Here is a 25,452-nt window from a genome sequence, read left to right on the forward strand (position 1 = left end):
AGCATCCGCAGACATTACTCATGTTCATTATTACACACTTGGATCATAGTAATATTTTGTACGGATAAAAAAAATTCTATTTACATTAAGACAAAACACACATGACGATTAGGGAAGAGCTTGATGACTGCGTTGCTCATCGGTCAAATTACCCCTTCATATGCCTGGCCTGTATGTTACATCCACCCCCTTAATTCACACCAGCCAAAATAATGTAGCCTAGACACCAGCATCCGCAGACATCACTCATGTCTATTAATACACTCCTGGATCATGGTAATCTTTCGTAATGTTAAACATACTTCTTTCTACATTAAAGCAAAACACACATGACGATTACAGAAGAGCTTGAGGACGGTGTTGCTTCCCGGACACATTCCATTTTCACATCAGCATCCGCAGACATCATTCATGATTATTATTACACTCACGGATCTTAATAACTTTTGGTACTAATAAACATATTCATTTAAATTAAGGCAAAACACACATGACGAACACAGAAGAGCTTGAGGACGGTGTTGCTTCCCGGACACATTCTCTCCTCACATAACTGATCTGTAGGTTACATCCATACCTTTAACATACACACATTGCCTAATAATGTAGCTACCACCTCAGCATCCGCATACATCACTCATGTTCCTTATTACACTCCCGGATCATGGTAATCGTTCGTAATGCTAAACATACTTCTTATTACATGAGGGTAAAACACACATTACGATCTGGGAAGAGCTTGAGGACAGCGTTGTTATTCGGTCACATTCCCTCTTTACATACCTGGTCTGTATGTTACATCCATCCCCTTAACTCACACTATCCCAAATAATGTAGCTAAGACACCAGCATCCGCATACATCACTCATGTAAATTAGTGCACACCCGGATCACGACAATATTTCGTACTGATAAACATATTCTTTTTAAACTAAGGCAAAACACACATGACGGTCACAGAAGAGCTTGAGGGCGGTGTTGCTTCCCGCACACACATATTTTTCACGTAACTGGTCTGTATGTTACATCCACACCCTTAACGAAAACAAGGCCAAACAAAGTAGCCACGACACCAGCTTCCGGAGACCTCACTCATGTTCTTTATTACACTCCCGGATCACGGTAAACTTTCGTAATGTTAAACGTAATTCTTATTACATTAATGCAAAACACACATGACGATCACAGAAGAGCTTGAGGATGGTGTTGCTTCCCGGACACATTCCTTCTTCACACAACGGTTCTGTATGTTACATCCACCCCCTTAACTTACACCATCCCAAATAATGTATCCAAGACATTAGCATCCACAGACATCACTCATGTTCATTATTACACACTCGGAGCATGGTAATATTTCGTACTTATAAAATATATTATTTTCACATTAAGGCAATACAAACATGACGATCAGGGAAGACCTTGAGGACTTCGTTGCTCATCGGTAAAATTTCCTCTTCGAACTGGCCTGTATGTTAAATACTTCTTTTTACCAATATACATGACGATCTGTGAAGAGCTTGAGGACTGCGTTGCTCATCGGGCAAATTAACTCTTTATATACCTAGCCTGTATGTTAAGTTCACACCCTTAACGTTCACCAGCCCAAATAATGTAGCCAAGAAACCAGCATCCGCAGACATCACTCATGTTCATTAATACACTCCCGTATCATGGTTATCTTTCGTAATGTTAAACATACTTCATTTTACATTAAGGTAAAACACACATGACGATCTGGGAAGAGCTTGAGGCCAGCGTTGCTATTCGGTCACATTCCCTCTTCTCATACCTGGTCTGTATGTTACATCCACCTCCTTACACCAGCCAAAATACTGTAGCCCAGACACCAGCATCAGCAGACATCACTCATGTTCATTAGTACACGCCCGGATCATGGCAATAATTTGTACTGATAACATATGTTCTATTTACATTAAGGCAATATAAACATGAGAGTTTAGGGAAGAGCTTGAGGACTGCGTTGCTCAAGGTCAAATTACCTCTTCATATACCTTGTCTGTATGTTAAATTCACACCCTTAACACGCACCAGCCCGAATAATGTAGCCAAGACACCAGCATCTGCTGACATCACTCATGTTCATTATTACACTTACGGATTAATGTAACTTTTCGTACTGATAAACATATTCTTTTTATATAAAGGCAAAAACACACCGATCACAGAAGAGCTTGAGGACGGTGTTGGTCCCCGGACAAATTACGTTTGTACATACTTGGTTCGTATGTTACATTCACAACCATAATAATCACCAGCCCAAATAATGTAGCCACGACACCAGCATCAGCAGATATCACTCTTGTTCATTATTACACTACCGGATCATAATAATTTTTTGTACTGATAAACATATTCTTTATACATTAAGGCAAAATACACATGACGATCACAGAAGAGGTTGAGGACAGTGTTGCTATTCGGTCACATTCCCTCTTCACATACCTGGTCTGTATGTCACATCCACACCCTTAACACACACCATCCCAAATAATGTAGCTAAGACACCAGCATCCGCATACATCACTCATGTAAATTAGTACACACCCGGATCACGATAATATTTCGTACTGATAAACATATTCTTTTTAAACTAAGGCAAAACACACATGACGGTCACAGAAGAGCTTGAGGACGGTGTTGCTTCCCGGACACATTCTCTCCTCACGTAACTGATCTGTATGTTACATCCATACCTTTAACACACACACATTGCCTAATAATGTAGCTACCACCTCAGCATCCGCATACATCACTCATGTTCCTTATTGCACTCCCGGATCATGGTAATCGTTCGTAATGCTAAACATACTTCTTTTTCAATAGGGTAAAACACACATGACGATCTGGGAAGAGCTTGAGGACAGCGTTGCTATTCGGTCAAATTCCCTCTTCACATACCTGGTCTGTATGTTACATCCATCCCCTTAACTCACACCATCCCAAATAATGTAGCTAAGACACCAGCATCCGCATACATCACTCATGTAAATTAGTACACACCCGGATCACGATAATATTTCGTACTGATAAACATATTCTTTTTAAACTAAGGCAAAACACACATGACGGTCACAGAAGAGCTTGAGGACGGTGTTGCTTCCCGCACACACTTATTCTTCACGTAACTGGTCTGTGTGTTACATCCACACCCTTAACTCACACCATCCCAAATAATGTAGCTAAGACACCAGCATCCGCATACATCACTCATGTAAATTAGTGCACACCCGGATCACGATAATATTTCGTACTGATAAACATATTCTTTTTAAACTAAGGCTAAACACACATGACGGTCACAGAAGAGCTTGAGGACGGTGTTGCTTCCCGCACACACTTATTCTTCACGTAACTGGTCCGTATGTTACATCCACACCCTTAACTCACACCATCCCAAATAATGTAGCTAAGACACCAGCATCCGCATACATTACTCATGTAAATTAGTACACACCTGGATCACGATAATATTTCGTACTGATAAACATATTCTTTTTAAACTAAGGCAAAACACACATGACGGTCACAGAAGAGCTTGAGGACGGTGTTGCTTCCCGCACACATTTATTCTTCACGTAACTGGTCTGTATGTTACATCCACACCCTTAACAAAAACAAGGCCATACAAAGTAGCCACGACACCAGCTTCCGGAGACCTCAATCATGCTCTTTATTACACTCCCAGATCATAGTAAACTTTCGTAATGTTAAACATAATTCTTATTACATTAACGCAAAACACACATGACGATCACAGAAGAGCTTGAGGATGGTGTTGCTTCCCGGACACATTCCTTCTTCACACAACAGTTCTGTATGTTACATCCACCCCCTTAACTTACACCATCCCAAACAATGTATCCAAGACATTAGCATCCACAGACATCACTCATGTTCATTATTACACACTCGGAGCATGGTAATATTTCGTACTTATAAAATATATTATTTTCACATTAAGGCAATACAAACATGACGATCAGGGAAGACCTTGAGGACTTCGTTGCTCATCGGTAAAATTTCCTCTTCGAACTGGCCTGTATGTTAAATACTTCTTTTTACCAATATAAATGATGATCTGTGAAGAGCTTGAGGACTGCGTTGCTCATCGGGCAAATTAACTCTTCATATACCTGGCCTGTATGTTACATTCACACCCTTAACACGCACCATCCCAAATAATGTAGCCAAGACACCAGCATCCGCAGACATCACTCATGTTCTTGATTACACTCCCGGATCATGGTAATATTTTGTACAGATAAATCCTAATCTTTTACATTAAGGCAAAACACACATGACGATCTGGGAAGAGCTAGAGGACTCTGTTGCTATTCGATCACATTCCCTCTTCACATTCTTGGTCTGTATGTTACATCCACACACTTAACACGCATTAGCCCAAATAATGTAGCCAAGACACCACATCCCCAGACATCACTTATATTCACTATTCCACACTATGATCACGGTAATATTTCGTACTGATAAAATATATTCCTTTTACATTAACGCAAAAAAAACATGACGATTAGGAAAGAGCATGAGGACTGCGTTCCTCATCGGTCAAATTACCTCTTCATATACCTTTCCTGTATGTTAAATTCACACCCTTAACACGCACCAGCCTGAATAATGTAGCGAAGACACCAGCATCTGCTGACATCACTCATGTTCATTATTACACTTACGGATTAATATAACTTTTCGTACTGATAAAACATATTCTTTTTATATAAAGGCAAAACACACCGATCACTGAAGAGCTTGAGGACGGTGTTGGTCCCCGGACAAATTACGTTTGTACATACTTGGTTCGTATGTTACATTCACAACCATAATAATCACCAGCCCAAATAATGTAGCCACGACACCAGCATCCACAGACATCACTCTTGTTCATTATTACACTCCCGGATCATAATAATGTTTCGTACTGATAAACATATTCTTTATACATTAAGGCAAAACACACATGACGATCACAGAAGAGGTTGAGGACAGTGTTGCTATTCGGTCACATTCCCTCTTCACATACCTGGTCTGTATGTCACATCCACACCCTTAACACACAAGGCTAAATAATGTAGCCACGACACCAACATCCGCAGACATCACTCATGTTTATTATTACACACTCGATCATAGTAATATTTTGTACTGATAAAATATATTCTTTTTTACATTAAGACTGCGTTGCTCATCCGTCAAATTACCTCTTCATATACCTGGCCTGTATGTTACATCCACCCCCTTCATTCACACCAGGCAAAATAATGTAGTTCAGACACCAGCATCCGCAGGCATCACTCATGTCCATTAATACACTCCTGGATCATGGTAATCCTTCGTAATGTTAAACATACTTCTTTCTACATTAGGGCAAAACACACATGACGATCACAGAAGAGCTTGAGGACGGTGTTGCTCCCTGGACAAATTCCGTTTTTACGTACTTGGTCTGTATGTTCCATCCACACCCTTAACACTCACAAGGATAAATCATGTAGCAATGACACCAGCATCCGCAAACATCACTCATTTTTATTATTACACTCCCGGATCATGGCAATATTTCGTAATGTTAAACATACTTCTTTTTACATTAAGGTAAAACACACATGACGATATGGGAAGAGGTTGAGGACTGCGTTGCTATTCGGTCACATTCCGTCTTTACATACCTGGTCTGTATGTTACATCCACCCCTCTAACTCACACTGGCCAAAATAATGTAGCCCAGACACGAGCATCCGCAGACATCACTCATGTCCATTATTACATACTCGGACCATAGTAATATTTCGTACTGATAAGATATATTCTTTTTAAATTAAGGCAAAACTCACATGACGATCAAGGAAGAGCTTGAGGACTGCGTTGCTCATCGGGCAAATTAACTCTTCATATACCTGGCCTGTATGTTACATTCACACCCTTAACACGCACCAGCCCAAATAATGTAGCCAAGACACCAGCATCCGCAGACATCACTCATGTTCTTGATTACACTCCCGGATCATGGTAATATTTTGTACAGATAAAATATATTCTTTTTACATTAAGACTGCGTTGCTCATCCGTCAAATTACCTCTTCATATACCTGGCCTGTATGTTACATCCACCCCCTTCATTCACACCAGGCAAAATAATGTAGTTCAGACACCAGCATCCGCAGGCATCACTCATGTCCATTAATACACTCCTGGATCATGGTAATCCTTCGTAATGTTAAACATACTTCTTTCTACATTAGGGCAAAACACACATGACGATCACAGAAGAGCTTGAGGACGGTGTTGCTCCCTGGACAAATTCCGTTTTTACGTACTTGGTCTGTATGTTCCATCCACACCCTTAACACTCACAAGGATAAATCATGTAGCAATGACACCAGCATCCGCAAACATCACTCATTTTTATTATTACACTCCCGGATCATGGCAATATTTCGTAATGTTAAACATACTTCTTTTTACATTAAGGTAAAACACACATGACGATATGGGAAGAGGTTGAGGACTGCGTTGCTATTCGGTCACATTCCGTCTTTACATACCTGGTCTGTATGTTACATCCACCCCTCTAACTCACACTGGCCAAAATAATGTAGCCCAGACACGAGCATCCGCAGACATCACTCATGTCCATTATTACATACTCGGACCATAGTAATATTTCGTACTGATAAAATATATTCTTTTTAAATTAAGGCAAAACTCACATGACGATCAAGGAAGAGCTTGAGGACTGCGTTGCTCATCGGGCAAATTAACTCTTCATATACCTGGCCTGTATGTTACATTCACACCCTTAACACGCACCAGCCCAAATAATGTAGCCAAGACACCAGCATCCGCAGACATCACTCATGTTCTTGATTACACTCCCGGATCATGGTAATATTTTGTACAGATAAATCCTAATCTTTTACATTAAGGCAAAACACACATGACGATCTGGGAAGAGCTAGAGGACTCTGTTGCTATTCGGTCACATTCCCTCTTCACATTCCTGGTCCGTATGTTACATCCACACCTTTAACACACACCATCCCAAATAATGTAGCCAAGACACCAGCATCCGCAGACATCACCCATGTTCATTGTTACACTCCCATATCATGCTAATTATACGTAGTGAGAAAACATATTTTTTTTAAATTAGTTTAAGAGACACATAATTTTTTTAATCACCCCTAGGCCTGAATGAAATACAAATATCTTTCTTGAACTAATCACAATAATAATATTTTAATCGATTTTAATAGTTTTATTATTTAGTTTTTAGTTTACCTTGAAATTTTTCTTCCCCGACAAAATAAACTGAAGTATAAAAAATGAAATATTTTTCTAAGTGTTTGCAATGTAGATGTAAACTTTCGTGAGCAACTGTGTCACTATCACTCGTGAGCCACTAAATATGAAATCTCTTTTCCAACCAACGAAGTTTACTGTAAATGATCAATACGATGCAATAGATCAAAAGTATTTATTGAATTCGTCTGTCACTTTGGTCCATCCTAAAAAATGGTGTGGTTTATTTTAATTGTAATTGGTTTGGTTTGCATTTTCTTGTCAAATTTTTATCTAGGGAGAAATTATTAATAATGTTTCTGCCAGTTTCTTAAATGTTTCGCAGCTTCTCATAGCTTTAATGTCACAAACTTATGATTCTCGATTGAAAACAATTTTAAATAGTTCTTTTAACAGACTACACATCTTAGCAAATTTTGAAAGAAGAGAAATGGTTCTGAGCTTATAAAAGAATGGGTAGATTATAATGGAATTTTAACAACTTTTTTATGCAGTCATGAAAGCCACTTTTTCAAAACTGAAATTGGTGAAATACAACAACATAATATCAACATTTTCGGATGTAAATTTGGTATAAGTAAGGAAAACTGCTGTCTATTCCTGACAAGGATGCCATTACCTGGATTGTCCTGTGACCAGTGACGTAGCCGAGATGTATTCCGAGGGTAAATAAAATATTATTTTAAGAAATAATCGCGATGGTTATTTGTGAACATGAAAGTATGGGTCATTACTAACAAACGCACGTGACAAACATCATGCGTGTGTACATTGCGTATACATGAATACGTAGTTTTTATTAAGAATTTAGAATGATGTTATATTCATCATATTCTTGGTGAAATTTTTACAATATGTTTTACTCAAATGTTTTTACAAGTCCATATATTTGTGTATTACATGCCAAAATAGCACAAACTGTATGTTTATTAAGGTTATCATAAACAAATATTGAATATTCTATTATAATATTTGGTATAATATATTTTAAAACACTTGGTTATAATAATTTGTTTAATTTATAATTATTTTAAGTCCTTGGTTTTCAACATTTAAACATTATGAGTAATTATTAATAAAATGTTAGCAGCCACTCCTGTAGTGGAGTTGTAAGTTAATTTTCAGACAAAAATATTGTATTTGCTTACTACAAATACCATGAGTAAACAATTAAATACACCTAAAAGTGTAACCAATTTATGTATTTCATAATTTGAAATGAATACTTTAATGTACGTTTTAACTTATGAATTGGTCTAACGTAGATTCAACCAAACCTAGTAACTAAAGGCCATGTCACACTGCCGTGGCGTCGCGTCCGTCCATCTGCGGATGGATTTTTAAAATAATCGCTAACCATGTTGTCAAATAGGACAAGTCACACTGACATAACCGACGTGGCGCAACGTTCGTCGCGTCGGCCACCGTCTGCTGCGCTATGCGGCTGGAGCGATCCTTGGCCGACGTCGGCGATGCTACGAAGGCTCGCGCATGCGCATAAAGCACTTCCCCAACTCCCTCACCGGGGCACCGCGCGCTCTTGCCACTGCCTACTCCTTTTATTTTATATTTTTAATAATTTGTTTAAAAAACCCCTTCTAAAACAGCCCGACACTCCAGGATGAAATGACCGCCAGTTCTAGGTTTAATGAATACTCTGGTGTCATGTTTATATGCAATCATTTTATTTGTTATTATTCATATTATGTTTGATCTATAACAAAATTAAAAACGCCTTATTTTAAAAACATAAAGACTTATTACAAAACTGAAAACACCAACACAAAAATTACAAAATAATCCATTCAAGTGCATCTTATATATAAAAACCAATAGTTTGAAAGAGGTATATCAAAGTATTGAATGCCCTAATTACTAAGTTCATAATAGAAATAGTATTGCATGTAATAATGAAAATATAATTTTGATAATAATAATTATTAATGAATACGCTCCAGAACAATAAATTAATTTTGTAGAGCTATAACTAACTATTAATTCCACTATCAGTGTATAACTAAACAAATTCAAAGTAGTTGAAATGCATAAGCAACTCCTAGAAAGACGTGGCGTTGGCCGCGGACGCGGACGCGTGTCTGGTAGTTTGACGGGATTCGAGACCGTCGCGGCATACGCGGACGTTCATACTATGGATGGACGGACGCGACGCCACGGCAGTGTGACATGGCCTTAAGACAATAAGACCTTGTTATAACTAAAAAAAGTTCTAACGTTTCAACCGATGACCACCGGCAAACCTCATAAATCATGACATTTGCCCTGCTGCCGGCTACGAAACAAGGCCATAAAATCCTGCACGTGGTCCTCCTTTGTCCACATCACGTCGCGTCCCCCGTCTTTGGCCTTGGCTGGGTTTGGCCTTGCAATATTCACGCAGTTGTGCTATAGTGTATGGATATCGATATATTATACATCTCCTTGTTGTAAATTATAGAGCGAATTCTATGTTTCCCTTTGTATTTTACAATGAATATATATTACGTTAAAATTGATTGGCTTAGAATTATTATTCTACTGTTTTTAATCAAAGCAACATTTTTACAAATCAAGTAAATAAAATGTATTTCCTCATTAGCCCTGACAATCTCTTTGGAAGGTAAATAGATTGAAATGTCAGGGTGTCATTCTATTGTATTCTTGCCATATATTAATTTCTAGCCGTACCTGAAAGACTTGCAGATAGTTTACACTAATAGTTTATGCTCTCTTGTTATTAATAATCTAAACCTCGTGTGGGTCCTTGTAATCGATTGGTTGTCCAAACAGCGCTATTCTACCCGAATGGGTTTTTGTCCAGCATAGTGTCTATTCTCACGTTTTTGTCAAATAAGAAGGAGATTTGTAATGCTCTAAAGTACATTGCAGATTATGTATTACATTCAATTTACGTAATTAAGTAATGGTATGAAAATTATTCATTTGTATTTCTATTAAAAAGTTTCAAAAGGTAAATTAAAAAGTAGCAAGTTATATACTTGAAGGTTGCTTAGCTTTAAAATGTTTAAGTGCATGTTAAGGTTTAAGTGCTTATCCTGCACGATAAAACTTTAAGTGTTAATTAATGTGTTCGTGTTGTCTATTACGGATAAATATTCCAATAATTCATTTAAAAATAACGTTTAGTTTTAAATACTGAGTTGCAGAGTAGGCTATAACATTTACTGAACTAACTGAACTATAGCGTTGAAATTTTGATAAAGCTTCATTTCCATATAAGCAACATCGAGTTTGAATGTTCATGTCACTCCATGGGATTTGGATGAGCGTAAGCAAACGTTTTCACACTGCTGTTATGGGTAGTGATCATGCCCGAGAAAATTGCAGATAAAATAAATTGTTTACGATAAATAAACAAACTGAATGTGACAATATAACACGTGTAGCCTAGTGAGCTATACGATAGATTAGACTTTAAATTTGTCATAACACTTCAGCGAAGCCTCTCACTCGTCACGCAGTGTGGCGTACTCCTGCCTTGTTTATACAATCATGACATTTTAACATGTGACAATATAACACGTGTATTCTAGTGAGCTATATGATAGATAAGACTTTTAACTTTGTATGACACCACAGCGAAGCCTGTCACTTGACACGTGGTGTGGCGTACTCCTGCCTTGTTTATGTAACTGTCGGTTGGTGATAAGGGTATACTGGCAAAAAATCTTATCTTAGAATAATAATTTCATAATTTATCCCTTTCAAACCCACTATATTTCGACTACCATAGCAATTGCATGGTTAACGATGACCTTCTTTCTTAGAAAATCGTCTTTCGTCTTCAAGAAAAGCAATATTGCTTGCTTTTAAATTGCGAACTTGTTTTCGTTTTCTAGACATTATTTCCGGGTGGAAAATTAGCATCATTTTAAAGTTTTTTTAAGCATTCTGAATTGGATACTAGACATTTTGAAAATAGTTGAGTTACTTCATTAACTATTCTGAAGCATATGATATAAAATAAAAATTAGCTACTAGGATACAGTTTTTTAAGACTTGAATGTTTATTGCCGGACAACTTTAGAGTTTTGGCTTTAGAGAAAAGCAACCTTGAATTTTACCTTTGTAAAACAATAAGAAACCATCTAAGATTTATAAGGTATGTAAAACACAAGTGGTAACAATCTGAATGTACTGGAAACGTCTAAAGATTTGAAGCTAGAACGTTAAAAAAATTTCCCCAAAATTGACTCTAAGGCAAAATTCTTGAAATAATATTTATCAACCCTGCATCAATTATCTTGCTGCCCAAAAGACTCAATATTTATATACGAGTTTATGAAACAAAGACCTCACTAACTAAATTATCAGTAATTCTTCCAATTTCCCAATATCTCATAAACTTGAAATTTAGTACACCTGTACATCATGCCAAATAGAAAAAGACTTTATCATTGAAGCATCCATAAAGGTAGAAATGAGTTTGTAGCCCCTAAAAGAACTACATTTTTATTTTTAAAGTTCTCATTGTCCTAGAAGTAGACCCATTGATTCTTTTTGGCTTTACTTATCGGGGCTTTACTTATCTTTTTGTTTCTAACTTTATATACTTATCGGGGCAACAAGGAAAAAGTTACTACTGTCCTAGAAATGCCATAGACTGGATTAAAAGATCTCTCTCTCTCTCTCTTGTTATCTATGACTTACACTATGTTTATATGAAGTAACTTCATAATTATATTGGTAGGAAGGGAGTTGAATGATGTGCGCAAAATTGATTGCACAAGGTAAGGCCATCTCTTCTTGGTCAATGTTTTCCTCAAAAGACCACTGTAAAAAATTTCAACACTAAAATAATTTACATACTTGATTGTTCCAAAAGTTATCCTTTCTAATTGTAAATAACACTAAAACATTATCTTAATAAAGTATTGTTATACACTACTTAATTTCGTTGTACTACGTACAGTTCTAAAAGAATGTTTTGTTCAAGTTTATTTTTCGGTTACACAGTTTTTGAAATGTAAAGTACAAGTCCTGTTCTTGCGTGTCAACGTGAGGGTTCATCTCAAAGGCGAACTTGGGGTAGAGGAGTTTTCTAAATTACTTCTTAGATATCGAGATACCATAAGTAATAAAATGGTAGATTAAACATTCTAAACATTATGCATAAACAAACAATGACCTAAACAATTCAAATGCAACCTTTTATCGAAATTTAAGCACGTTATATGCAGATCATCCAGAATGACTAAAGGCGTGAGCTCCTCTTGCACCAAACAATTACAAGTTTATTCGGCCAACTTCCTACTGAAATAGTAAAATAATCTGTGGAATCTTTTGTGACACTAAATTACAAGTTTAATATCCTGCAGAGTTTCTCTACACTTCGAATTCACATAGGAATGACCTCCTAATCTTCAGTCTAATGTAGGTGATACAATAGTTTTGTGTAATTTGATTTCTTTGGAACTTTGCAAAGCTTCGCGGCAGCAGTTGAAGCACGCATTCCCTTCCGAGATGCTGTAAGTTTGCACACAATGGAAAAAGCATGCAAGATCCTGAAATGTGATACTTGTACAAAGCGAGTAGCAGTACCTGAGCGAGAGGCTCCATTTCCGGTAGGAGATCTCTCAACGCAGTATTCACCATGGTGACTTGCTTCAATTTTTCCACAGTCAAGAATAAGTTCGGGAGGAAAAGCCTCTCCTATTTTGGCCCTAAGTTGTACACTAACCTCCTCCGAAACCTGAAACGCTGTAGTGTACCTCTATTTAGGAATAAGTTTAAAAAATAATTTTACATTGATTGTTGGTATGAGTTTTTTAGGGGTATAAGCTTTACTTTTATGTATATTTGTATATGATGTAAATATTGTAAGGAATAATGTATGAGTAGTGTTTTTGTATTTATGTGTGTTATAGTGTTAGGAACATGAGTTGTTCTGGAAATAAGTTGTACTGAGAAACACCTACAACAAAGGCATTTTTATTTATTTATTTTATTAATTAGCCAACATGGCCCACTTTTTTGCGGTCAAGACTGTAATTGTAAATATTCTTGACAGCCGTGTTATATTGCAGTCTGAGCGACCAAAACACATTGTTTTATGACAATGTGAGTTGTTTGCCCACCACTTCACTATTGGAAGCTTCATGTTCCTACCAGTTTGTAAAAGTGATCTTATATACACATTTTCTAAATATAAAATATTTTGTTTATTTTTAATTAATATTTTTACTGCAATCAGAATAGTTTAAATGTTACAGTTACCGTTAAGTTTCCACACAAACCCCCCTAGATAACGCCCAAGGAACAACTTGGAAAATGTTTTAAGTTTCAAAATGATCGGCAACTAAATGAGCATGTCATGGAAACTTAAATTCGTGATACACACAACATTTAGTCAAAAAGGCTGGTGGTGTGAGGGTCCAGAAGTCCGCATTATATTGCATAATCCATACAAGTGTGTATCGTCATTGTGTGTCTGCGTTACAGAACAATGAACTATCTAACTTTACAAACACATCGATCTATTAAATTATTCCCCATATGGAACGGCCCGTTTATATTTACCGCCGAGGGCACGCGATACCCCAACTCAAGGTTATTTACGGCCCTGAACTTGTAAAAATTCCGCAGCGGCCGAGTCCTTTGAAGTATAGTGCGAACTGGTTCTCCAGCCTCACCCTTACTGTTCGCCTTGTCAGGAACCAGGCCTTCTTTGGTTTCCACAAACACCTCAGATGCCCAGAGTCGTGTAAATTGTATGATAATATTTTCACGTCTGCGATAGGTGTTGTGTTTATTTATATTATTTATCCGTGAAATAAAATTTATACAAATTTATTTGCGTGGTTATTGTTCTTCAAACAGTTTTAACATGTTTACTGATACATAGGCCGAATATAAATAATAACTCTCTCAATAATCTTTTTGCTCACACTAACTTAAAACTCCGAGGTTATGGTGATATGTTATAAAATGTAACACCAATATTTCGTTTAAAGTTTCTTTTTGACAATAGATGCATGGTGAGAAAAACAGGATTGTTCCCGTACATCTTGTATAAAAGTCATCTCTTCCTGAGGTGGATTACTAACCTAAGACATTAATATTATCTCGGTTAAAACAAACAAATCATAACAGAGAGTTGTGACAAGTCAGGAATCACAACAAACACGTTGTTTTCCAAGTCCATGATTATTATCTCTAAACAACAACTAGGTACACGAATCACTGAACAATGGAAATTGCCCGGAAAATCCTGTTTCCTTCACAAGGTATGTCGGTTTCACCGTACGAATGTAACGTGTTATTTCCTTGCTTTAATATTTGATGGAACGATGAGACAGGTCTACACAATATGTAGAGTTAGTTATATCTATCGTCAGTGTGTAAAGCCTGTAATGCGGAAATAAAAATGGCTTAATCGTGGATTGGTTAAAGGGAGACTATATTTATTTTACCCTAGTAACGATCGGCCTGATCGTAAAACAACCTAGTCTTGTTAAAAATACAAAAAAAATTTTAATATATTTATTGCGTATCTATATATATAAAAATGAATGTTTGTGTGTTTGTCCTTTATGGAATCGTGAACTATTGGACCGATCATGATGAAAATTTGTACGTATATGTATTTTTCCACGGAGAAGGTTTATAAGCTATGCCCATCCCTTTCCCGATTCAGGATTCCGCCCCACTGGTTACAGAAATACCCATAAGAAATGCATTGCAGCAAACATATGTTAACGTCTTTTCAAATTTTTAATCAGCTGTTCTTTGTAAACATATATTACACTTATAGTTTTAAAGCATAGAGTAAGCTTAAGAGAAACGACAAATTTTGTTTTAAACTGTTTTTGCAATCACTGTTAAACATAGACTTTACTATCCAGATAATACAATTCAAATTTGACGTAAAAATTCACCTTTAACTGCAATATTTATTTAATATAAACCATGCTCATGCTTGATCAGAAGAGTAATGCAGATATCATAATTACTATCTTACGTTGGCTACAAATATAAAGAATGTTATAAAATCAACCTTAGTTGTTTTTTTTGACAGAAGTATGGTTCTCAAAACTCCGTGTGTACATATTCTCTCGATCGAGACAACAAAGCAAGCTCAATCGTGGCATCGGAGATATAACTAATTTAATCTAAAATTTATTATAGTAAAAAAAAATTTACTAAGTAATATAAGGACTTCGGTTCTTAAGATTTGCGTACGAAGCCGTGGGTAACAGCTAGATAGAGGCAGGAATATGGTACATACCTTCATAATACGCCCAAGAGCCTCACGATGGAACGACTATCAATTATCTCAGCAATGTTTAGAATGTGATAGAAAAAGAATAAGTGAATATAGTGTACTGTTTTCAACGGGAAATTGCGTGCGAAGCCGCGGGCAACTTTTGCAAAAAATTATTGAAATGCGCAGCAAAGCGCGCCGGGCCCGCTAGTTTCATATAAAATTTATCAACATTATCAAGTAAATCAAGTGGAGTATTGCTTGCACGTACAAGCACAGGGATCAGAGATCACGTGATTTTGGGAAAGTGGCTACGTCAGAATGTTGATAATTTGGAGGACCTTGTTTTATAACATTGTTATTTGTAAGACAAGAAAACAGTAATTGGGGGCTGAGTTCTTAAGCCGAAAGAAAATAAGACAACTTAATATATATACAAATTTATATTATAAATAAATAAAGTTTAATATAAATACTAATGTTACTTAAAGATTTATTTGCCTTACATATGTAATATATATATATAATTACATAAGCTACATTGACCCTCTCGACCTACCACGGAGAGGCGAGAGACAAAAACATCATAGAACTAATTATGCACTCAGCCTCCGGCAACAGAACGAGTGCTGACGACTCATGCTGCATATCGTATATTCCACTTCCAAGCTGTTCCACAAACGATAGCTTTGAACATTTAACTGTGCAATATACGTCTTCAAGTCAAAAGTTTTACGGGAATATGCCTTGTCTTCATCCGCTTGACATCAGTAGACATGTAACAATTGGCTTGTAAGTTTTGAAATTCAGGTGGAAACTCCCGGGTTGAAAAGATAAATTAATATAAATTAAAGGCTATATTGGCCAGGAAAAGAGTGAACATGTCTTGGTTGAAAAATATTAAGAATACGTAAGTTAGCGATTCATTTATGCCTCTGCTACTCCTACGTAAAAGTGCCTTCACCCTTGCCGAAAGAAACATCGCACTAATTTTACATTATCTCGTGTCACCCTCTGCCTCTGGCTTTACGACAAAATCGTTCCAAATAATCTTTGCTAGCGAAACAAATATTTTTTTAGTAGATAGCCAACATCCATGTTAAACCATGATTTAGTGATTACTATTTTAACTACTGTCATTAAAATTAATGCGAAAAAGAGCGAAAAAGACGTACTGGTAATCGAATGAATGCATTTTAACTATAATTATGGTATGACAAATAACGTTAATACTTTTAGTCTTAGTGAATGAATTAGTTTGCTAGAAATTAATGTTATGCATTTTATATGTAACGCATAACATTAATTTTTAGCAAACTAATTCATTCACCAAGAATAAAAGTATAAAATTATACATATATATATATATGTTATATACATATATATATATATATATATATATCAGTAAAAAGTCATATTATATGATTTCTTAATTAACATATAGCCCCTGTGATGACAGTTCAATTAAGTTTACAATCTCTACTAAACGGATGTTTGTTTAATTGTATTACACAATTGTTAATTATTCCTTAATTCATAATATTACTTATAATAAATTTAAGATACAGTTTATGTGAATAGTAGATTGGATTTCCATTTATTAACTGGTCTATGATTCTAACAGTTAGTTAATGAAAGAATTTTGTTTTGAGAATGCGGGTTTACAGTATCAGTATAATTCTCCGGTCTATGTCCTTGTCGACCCGCCATAAACACTCTTGAGGAGGGTTGACACTTCTTTCATTTCTAACTGAAGTGTCTTGTGGTTCCTAACTGACACTGTTTACAAACAATCGTTTATCTCAGTTAACCTGGCAACTCAGTCCCATGCGTTGACTTACACCATAACACTTGCCGCAATAGCCTATTGACCATCCTATCTTACTTTCTTCAATGTTGTAAAATTAATATATTAATCTATATTCATAAATAGGAGTGTTCATTTTAAATTATATTTCATATTAATCTTTCGGTTGATTGTGTATATTTAAGTTTCAAGTTTGCCGTACCGAAACTTTTTATATTTATTTATACATTTTATTTTACTTCTAAGTCGGGGTCAATTTATATTGTTACACATAATGTTCTCTATTTTAATATCTACCTCCTATTAGTTAGTGCAGTATGAAGAATAATTTTTTATAGTTATGATATGATAGTGGTTTAGCATAAGAATGGAAAAACTTATTCCCATAACTTATTTTAGTAGACCATTAGTAATGTTTTATGGTATCCTTGAACGATATTACGCTTTTAATGAATAAGGCGTGGCAATACTTATATATGCACTAAACCATAGTCTGGGCATTTCGCACCCGATTGTATTTTCACAACTCTCAAAGGTTAAATATTTGTCTATGAACATGTTCCATATTTATATTTACATGTTCGTGTGATGAGTAATTATCCTATAGTGTTTACTGGTGTTATTATAAAATTTTGTTTTATCTTATGTAAAGGCAGTTATCATTAATAAATGTAAGATAAATAACGTTCTAATATGTATTGGCTGAGCTTTAGAGAAGGCTATTTCTCGTGGGGCTAGGAAATGCCATGCTGTATCTGTCTGTCTATCCATTAATATGATATTTTGAAAATGAACTAACCTGTAGATTTGAAGTTGTGCATGAGGCTTCATTTTTATATGTGAAACACTGAGTTCGATGATACTGTATGTCACTCCTTGGGATTTCGCTGAACGCAAATATTTTTGAAAAAACAGCATAATAAATAAATTTGTAAACAAGCAATACAACCATAAGAGTTTCAAACATGTGATTCTGTAACACATGTAGGCTAACTACCCTAACACATATATAATTTTGTAGTACTTTGGTGTGAAAACTTTTACTATGTAAAACTCTTTAACACTGTTGGGTTTAAAGAAATATCCAATTACTAAACACTGTTTGCCAAGGTTAGTTATGTTGTTTCATGATAAATTGATAGTGTATGCACTCTGAATTTGAACTTAATATTAAGAGTTTTAATTAAATCTGAACCGCCTTCAACTATTAACTACGAGCTTCTTTTTTACACAAACTAAAATATTATGTTTTATGTACCTCAAATTTTAAACTGAGTGCTACTTACGGTACAAACTCGCCACAAAATGTTGGTACATTTTTAAAGCTAAGAAATTTTAACAAATTACATTGGATAGGGTAGCAGTACGGTGGTAGGACACCAACCGGTCATTCCATTAATTACTTAATCCGATATAGGAAAATTTTCAAATTTAGTTCCATTCACAAGCACAAATTAAAAACAAATTATTTAAATAAAAATTGTTTATGGGGCAAGAATATTGACGATGGAATTAAAAATCCTTCTTTCTTCATTGTTAGACTACTAATTCTGATGTAGTAAAGATTTTAAATGTAGTGCTATTCGCAGGCACAAATTTAGCACATTTTATACTATAATTTTAAAACTATGAAATTGTAAACAGTTTTTTGACTGGGGCCCAGCATCATGGTACTACACAGTTTTTACTTAGTGATTCTTCCAATGAAGTAGATGTTTTAAATTAAATGCTACACACCTGATAAAATTTATCATGACATTTAGTAATTAAATTTGACTTCTATAAGAGGTAGGGACCCGTTAACAATTATGACCTACATTTGGAGTCGCTTTTATGGCCCTTCTTACACACCGCACATTTTAAAATTTGTACTTTGTAATGGCACAAATCCGTCATAAAATAACTACATAATGCACATAATTTTTTTTTCAGTGGGCAGGATAGCGTGATTCTGGCTCAACGCGCTTATAATATTAATTTATTCGTGTACTAAGCAGGTCTACATTTTTCTATGTTTCTGCTAACTTGCATAACAAATTTTTATCATAGAAAAATATAATGCATGAGCATCAAACTTTGGGCTGAAGTGGGTAGGGCTCATTTAAAAGTTATAACATATATAATAGCTATGGAACAGTTAGTAACTAATAAAATATGTATGAGTCGATACTGATTCGATCGATCTGAGGGACTAAGAACTTGCACGTAGTCCTAAAAGGACCTTCCCACTTTCATTACTCATATTTGTAGAAGCCTCTAATATGAGGCTTCTACAAATATCAATCACTACTGTGTGTTTATGTTGTCTTATTTTCTTTCGGCCTAAGAACTCAGCCCCCAGTTACTGTTTGCTTGTCTTACAAATAGCAGCATAGCTCATCCATATGTGTTACGGTGAATCATCTACATCTACACAGACCCTGCATTCATCAGCCTAGCTTAATCGCCGAATATGCAAGATGATGTTGAAGAGGGGTGTCTCCTGCTAACAATCCGAGTACCAGTCGTACATCCTCCTTTCTTAAGTCTAAGAGTCTAGGTAATTCTTTACGACAGTGAGAAGTACACATTTTTTGAATGTGTAGGTTCTGAGGTCTTAACATCTGATGCTCTTTCTCAGACATTTAGTCACTGTTTCATCAGAGCTGTAGTGCTGGAGGAAAAAGCAACCTCACAACCCAGCTCTAGTCCTACCATTTCCTACCCATACAAGGCTTACATACCAATGGATTAAGAAAGGACTGATATTATTTTAGGCTCGCAGGCCGAGAATACTAGAGAGCTTGAAAATATAATATAATGTACTTTTATGAAATGTACGGCACCAAACAAAATAGCAACACAAAAAACAGTGTTTTCGCTGGACCTTGTACGTGTAAAGCATCGAAAAAACGGCCCTATCGTATGTCATGTGTTTCAGGCCCAGAAGCAACGAGGCAGACTATATCAGCTATAAACCACACTATAACTGACTGAATTCACGGATTAAAACCCTGAGCACGGAATCTCTGTAGCTACTAGACGTATAAAATTACAAAAATATATCAAGGATACACACAAACATTTTTAATTTTAATATTTGTTTTTAAATAAATGATGTTTGATTCAATATTAGTATTTGATTTGAATACCGAAACATTTTTAATTTACTAATAAGAACCTTAATAATATTGGATGACATTTGAAAAGGATATCCTACGATGCCACTGTTAGAATATAGAGAAATATATAGAAATTACAGCGATTTTAATTTCCAATTGTTCCAGCAAAAATATTAGTCATTACAGAACCTACAAAAATTACCGGAATCAGTATATTTATCAAATGGTGCTACTCCTAATGTTCCAAATGGAACATATTTGTAAAATATGTAACCGAAAAACAATATTTAAGTTACTTAATACTGAACCTTTCACTAGTTCTCAAGGAAACATACCTTTACATTATTTTACATCGATATATACATGTCCATATGTTCAAATATTTAAATGGCTAAGCATTTACCTCATTTAGTGCTACATCTTCACAATGTACGATTTCATTATTTTGGTGTAAAGTGCGGGGATCATGGTGAACGGCTCTTTCACACATGTTTAAATATATTGTAGTTACACAATGGTTAAAGCTGTTAAAAGAAATTTCTTGTTTCAAAAGCTCAAAGAAGTTAATATTCTCACTTTAGAGGTCAGAGGCCGTTTTAAATAAATTAATGGATCTCAGTAAAAAATCAAGTACTGTAATTCAGATTAGCTGGTGTGTGTACGTTCGGCAGTGTATGTGATTTTATCACCACTGGTACTGTATCTTTGCATTAAATACTTGGCTCGAATGGCTTCTACGAGCCAAGTAAATCGTAAATCCAAACAAACTACTTTTTATATTCAGTTTATATGGCATTTGTATATATTTATATACAGTTTACTCGATTTCATATAATACTTGTAAAATATATTAAAATAAATATGATCATAAAGTGTTTGTAGATTTTTCTAAACATTTACAGTTTGATTATGTATGTGGCACAAGAATAAATTAAGTAATTAATTTTTTCCAAAAAATATAAACACTTCTACCAAGACAAACCCAAATAATTATTACAAATCCATAAAAATTCAAAATAAGTCAAGTCAAGAATAGGTTTAATAGAAAAATAGGGTACCAAAAGGCATAACCTAATAAGGGATTTCCTCGTATAAGTTCATAATTTAGATAAACAGTTCATTTGCCGTGGCAGACACTAAAACTATATATAACTATTAATCCCATACATCTATTTATTGTTACACTTACCTTTATGGCGTATCAAGCACAATTAATGAAACATAAATTTACCCTTCATGAATCTAAAAATAAATAGAATACACTTATTAAAAAGTACACGTTTTAAATACCACCAGACAAATATGACAGATAAAAAAGAGTTTCTTTTATAAAATGAAGCACGCTTACTTTAAAGAAACTTAATACACTACCATATTTACATACCACAATAACACATATTATAATAGAAAGTAAATTTGTAAATTGAATATTAGTTACATCCTCCACACTGCTTCTGTCCACTCTTATAAGCCAAGTTGTAAAAACTTCTGTGGAATTAATTTATTTTTTAATATTTTTTATTTTACGGCAAATTATTGCAAAGTCTTGGTGCTGTAAAGTTAAATGTTATTATATAAAAAGTTACGTTAGGTTTAGGAACTCTAAACTTACAAGCAATTCTAAGACCTTGTCTAAAAAAGTTAACATTTGATGGTAAATCTCCACTAGTGAAATAAAAAGCTGTTAAAACCTTAAATATATAAATACATCGTAGCAGCAAAATATTCATACAAACAAAACATGGATGAGAAATTTTTTGTTTCATACACACACGCGCGCGCGCGTCTATACGAAATAGTCAAATTAATTGTTGCGTTTGAAAGCACAATGGTTTTTTACGAAATTTTTTTTATTACAAGCTGATGGATGTTTTGAATGAGCCTACTGAATCTTTAATTAAGTCTCTGTGTTCTACAGGAAATAAAATCATTTGGTGCGGAGAAATCAAATTTATCTTATTAGTTTTTCACGATTTTGTAGCATTTTCTCAGGCAATTTCCTTCATTGTCGTGGAACTCAAAATATTAATTAATGTAATATTATTGATGAAATATATGAAACAAAGTTCTTACCAATACCGATCCCGGGGGGACTCCGTGCCTGACTGACTACACCCATTTCACTTAAAACACTCTAGATTTTAACACATTGCCTCCTGTTTGTAACTAGCTGGACAACCGAGCATGAGCTACACCACGAACCCTAAAATTGTATAATTTATATAATAAAATGGCATGGTTGACTGTGTAAAATACCTTCTGTATATCTAGGAAAAGTGCACTCACACACTTATCATTGTTAATCCCTTCATTTAATTTGTTAAGAAAACCTAAAAGAGCCCGCTCTTTAGAATAAAAAGCTAATAGGAACCTAGCAGGAATTCCAAAAATGTCCTACAAAGTTTGTGTAAAAAAATAGGCTAAGTTAACACTTTAAAAGTGATAAAGTATAATTAATGTATAAAACCGTATATTAAGCTTTGTTCGATGCCAAACACTATGGGACAATAACTCTAAAACTAATCTTTTTTGAATCATCGTTATTGGGAAAAAATAGAGATCTGTACCAATTTAACCAATTTACGGATCTCTTTCCCTTGTGTTTAAATACTAGATTTACCTAATGAATTTTTAATCCATTTGCTTCTTCTGGGTTTCGTAAAATTAAAAGAATTCGTCATTATGATGGGTGTTTGAAATTTATTGGAATCTTTAACAATTCATGTGAAATAGATCCTAAACGTAGATTTCTATTAAATTTAGTAATAAACGTAATTGTATTATACTAACTAAACAGTCATCGATTGTGGTATTTCTAGTATGTTTACGTACAGTGTACAATTCATGTTTATTTGTTTTGTATATATGTATGTTTCGGAAATATTCAAGTTATGAATTAAAATTGGGAAAACCCAGCTGTTCCATAGACATACACGACGTTCTACTGAAGTACCGATATTAATATTAATAAATACTTAGCGTTCATTGCAAACTCTTTCAGATTTAAAATAAAGGATTAACCTCAATTAATATTTTGAGTTCCACGACAATGAAAGCAATTGTCTGAGAATAGACTACAAAATCATAAAGCCTAATAAGTTAAATTCGAGCATTTTCTCTTTTTAATTTCCTGTCAAAAATATTGTCTTCTTTAAATATTGAAGGGATTTCTTAGCAGGCTCATTCAAAACATCGGTGGATGTTTTTATTGCCATTTTTCATTACAAGCTGATGAGCTTGTAATAAAAAGAATTATATTAAAAACCAGGACACACAATTTCTTTATCGAAAAAACTTACTTTTTATTACAGACTAAATCTTACCGATCAATTTTAAAATTGAACCACTGCATGATACCAAGGGTCTGAAACTTTTTTTGTTTTAACGAGTGCCTGGTTCCATTCTTTCCTGTGCAGACTGTAATTTGTTTTAACTGCAATTCGATTCAGCACTATTCCTACTTAACAATAAAGCTTATATAGCATTTTTAAAGTATTCTATTTAAAAACTATACTCTGGAATTGTTTTAAATTGATTAATTTTCAACGTTAAAAACTAAAAATACGTTTATATACTAGTACAATTCATCACTATTAAACCCCACCCCTATATTTATTCGTAAAAGTGTTATCCCTATCGCCAGGAAGGTGATCTCAGAGACCTCTGTACTCTTGAAAATGAAAAGAATAAACAAAAAATGACATGATACTGAAGAAATCAATATTGAAAAGGAATTATAAATTTGAAAATCAATTTTTGAAATTTATATTAAAATTAAACTAATAAACGATAACTCGTAAAGACGGTAACTGATTAGATTAGTTTATTTTGCATAATTTGTATCAATAATCTATTCTCTACTTAGGTTTACCTTCTCATATTTGTGGTAATTATAACAATATCTACTACATTTACGATTAACCGTAAAAATATTTATAAATTATTATAATAATTTAATTAATTTATAAAAAGATCTTTAAGTAATAGTTCATTACTGTGGGGACAGTCTAGGCAACAAAAATAACTTACTTCTATAAGGTTAGCACAACTTAGAATTGAAACACTAAATTTACGAGACAATAATATCCCCCCTGTAACTAATACATTTCGATACATAAACCATTCGGATCCAATTGTTATTCTACTAAGCTATTTACTGTAGAAAATTACTGTCAAATTCTGCTAGAAATCTCCCTCTTTTTCCTCACTTCCATACATGTATTGAAGAGATGAAACACCGCCTAGATTTGAAACTCTTTATATAGACAAAATATAATTTTACATATGTGTTCAGAAATATTACAAATGACTGCGCGTAAAATATTTATTAATATTATTATATAAAGTAAGTATAAAAATCTATAATTAATCGTAAAACAGCTAGCTAGCCTAACCTTCATGATCTGGCCATTAATACATTCTATCACAATAACAGATTAATAAGAAATCTAGTTTTCAAAATAGGACTGGTCCTTCTTATATGAACTTATCCTTTCCACGAACGATCGCTTATTCAAAACAGTTAAAAGTTAAGTTGAGAGCGTAATCCAAATTATGTGTAAAGATTAAAAAATTCATATTTGAGTAAAACTTGATTTTGCGATCGCTATACAAATCATAAGAAGAAGCTTTATTAGTTCAAGCTAAAGAAAGAAATGACAAAAAACTTACCAAGTTAGAGCTCGGGGGCTACAACCGCAACACGGCGCGCGCGCGACTGAACTATGAACCTGTACGGCTTCGGTACTTCGGAACCGAAGATAGCCGAATCGTTCCGAACTATAACAAAGAGATGAGTGATACTTTTGAAAGCTTGGTTCCAGTCACTGAATGATTAAGTTCGGTTAAAACTTTCTATTTTTCTATTGTTTATTTATATTCCTTAACTATTGTTTTTATTGATTTATACATTTAAATTATAAAACCTAGTAATAAAATACCACAATTGGAATGTCTGATGAAGGAGGTGGCAAATAAATCTG

The 25,452-nt window shown here is 34.6% G+C and overlaps 1 protein-coding gene across 1 annotated transcript in view; it reads right to left on the minus strand.

The window, feature by feature from the left end:
* Positions 1 to 25,182, minus strand: part of LOC124369855 — a 123,681-nt gene extending 98,499 nt beyond the window's left edge. The window contains exon 1 of the mRNA XM_046827985.1: positions 25,142 to 25,182. The gene's annotated coding sequence lies outside the window, so the exon portion shown is untranslated. The remainder of the gene's footprint in view (positions 1 to 25,141) is intronic.
* Between the last annotated feature and the right edge of the window lie 270 nt (positions 25,183 to 25,452).

This window comes from Homalodisca vitripennis, chromosome X (genome assembly GCF_021130785.1).
Source record: "Homalodisca vitripennis isolate AUS2020 chromosome X, UT_GWSS_2.1, whole genome shotgun sequence".
In the NCBI taxonomy this organism is placed as follows: domain Eukaryota; kingdom Metazoa; phylum Arthropoda; class Insecta; order Hemiptera; family Cicadellidae; genus Homalodisca; species Homalodisca vitripennis.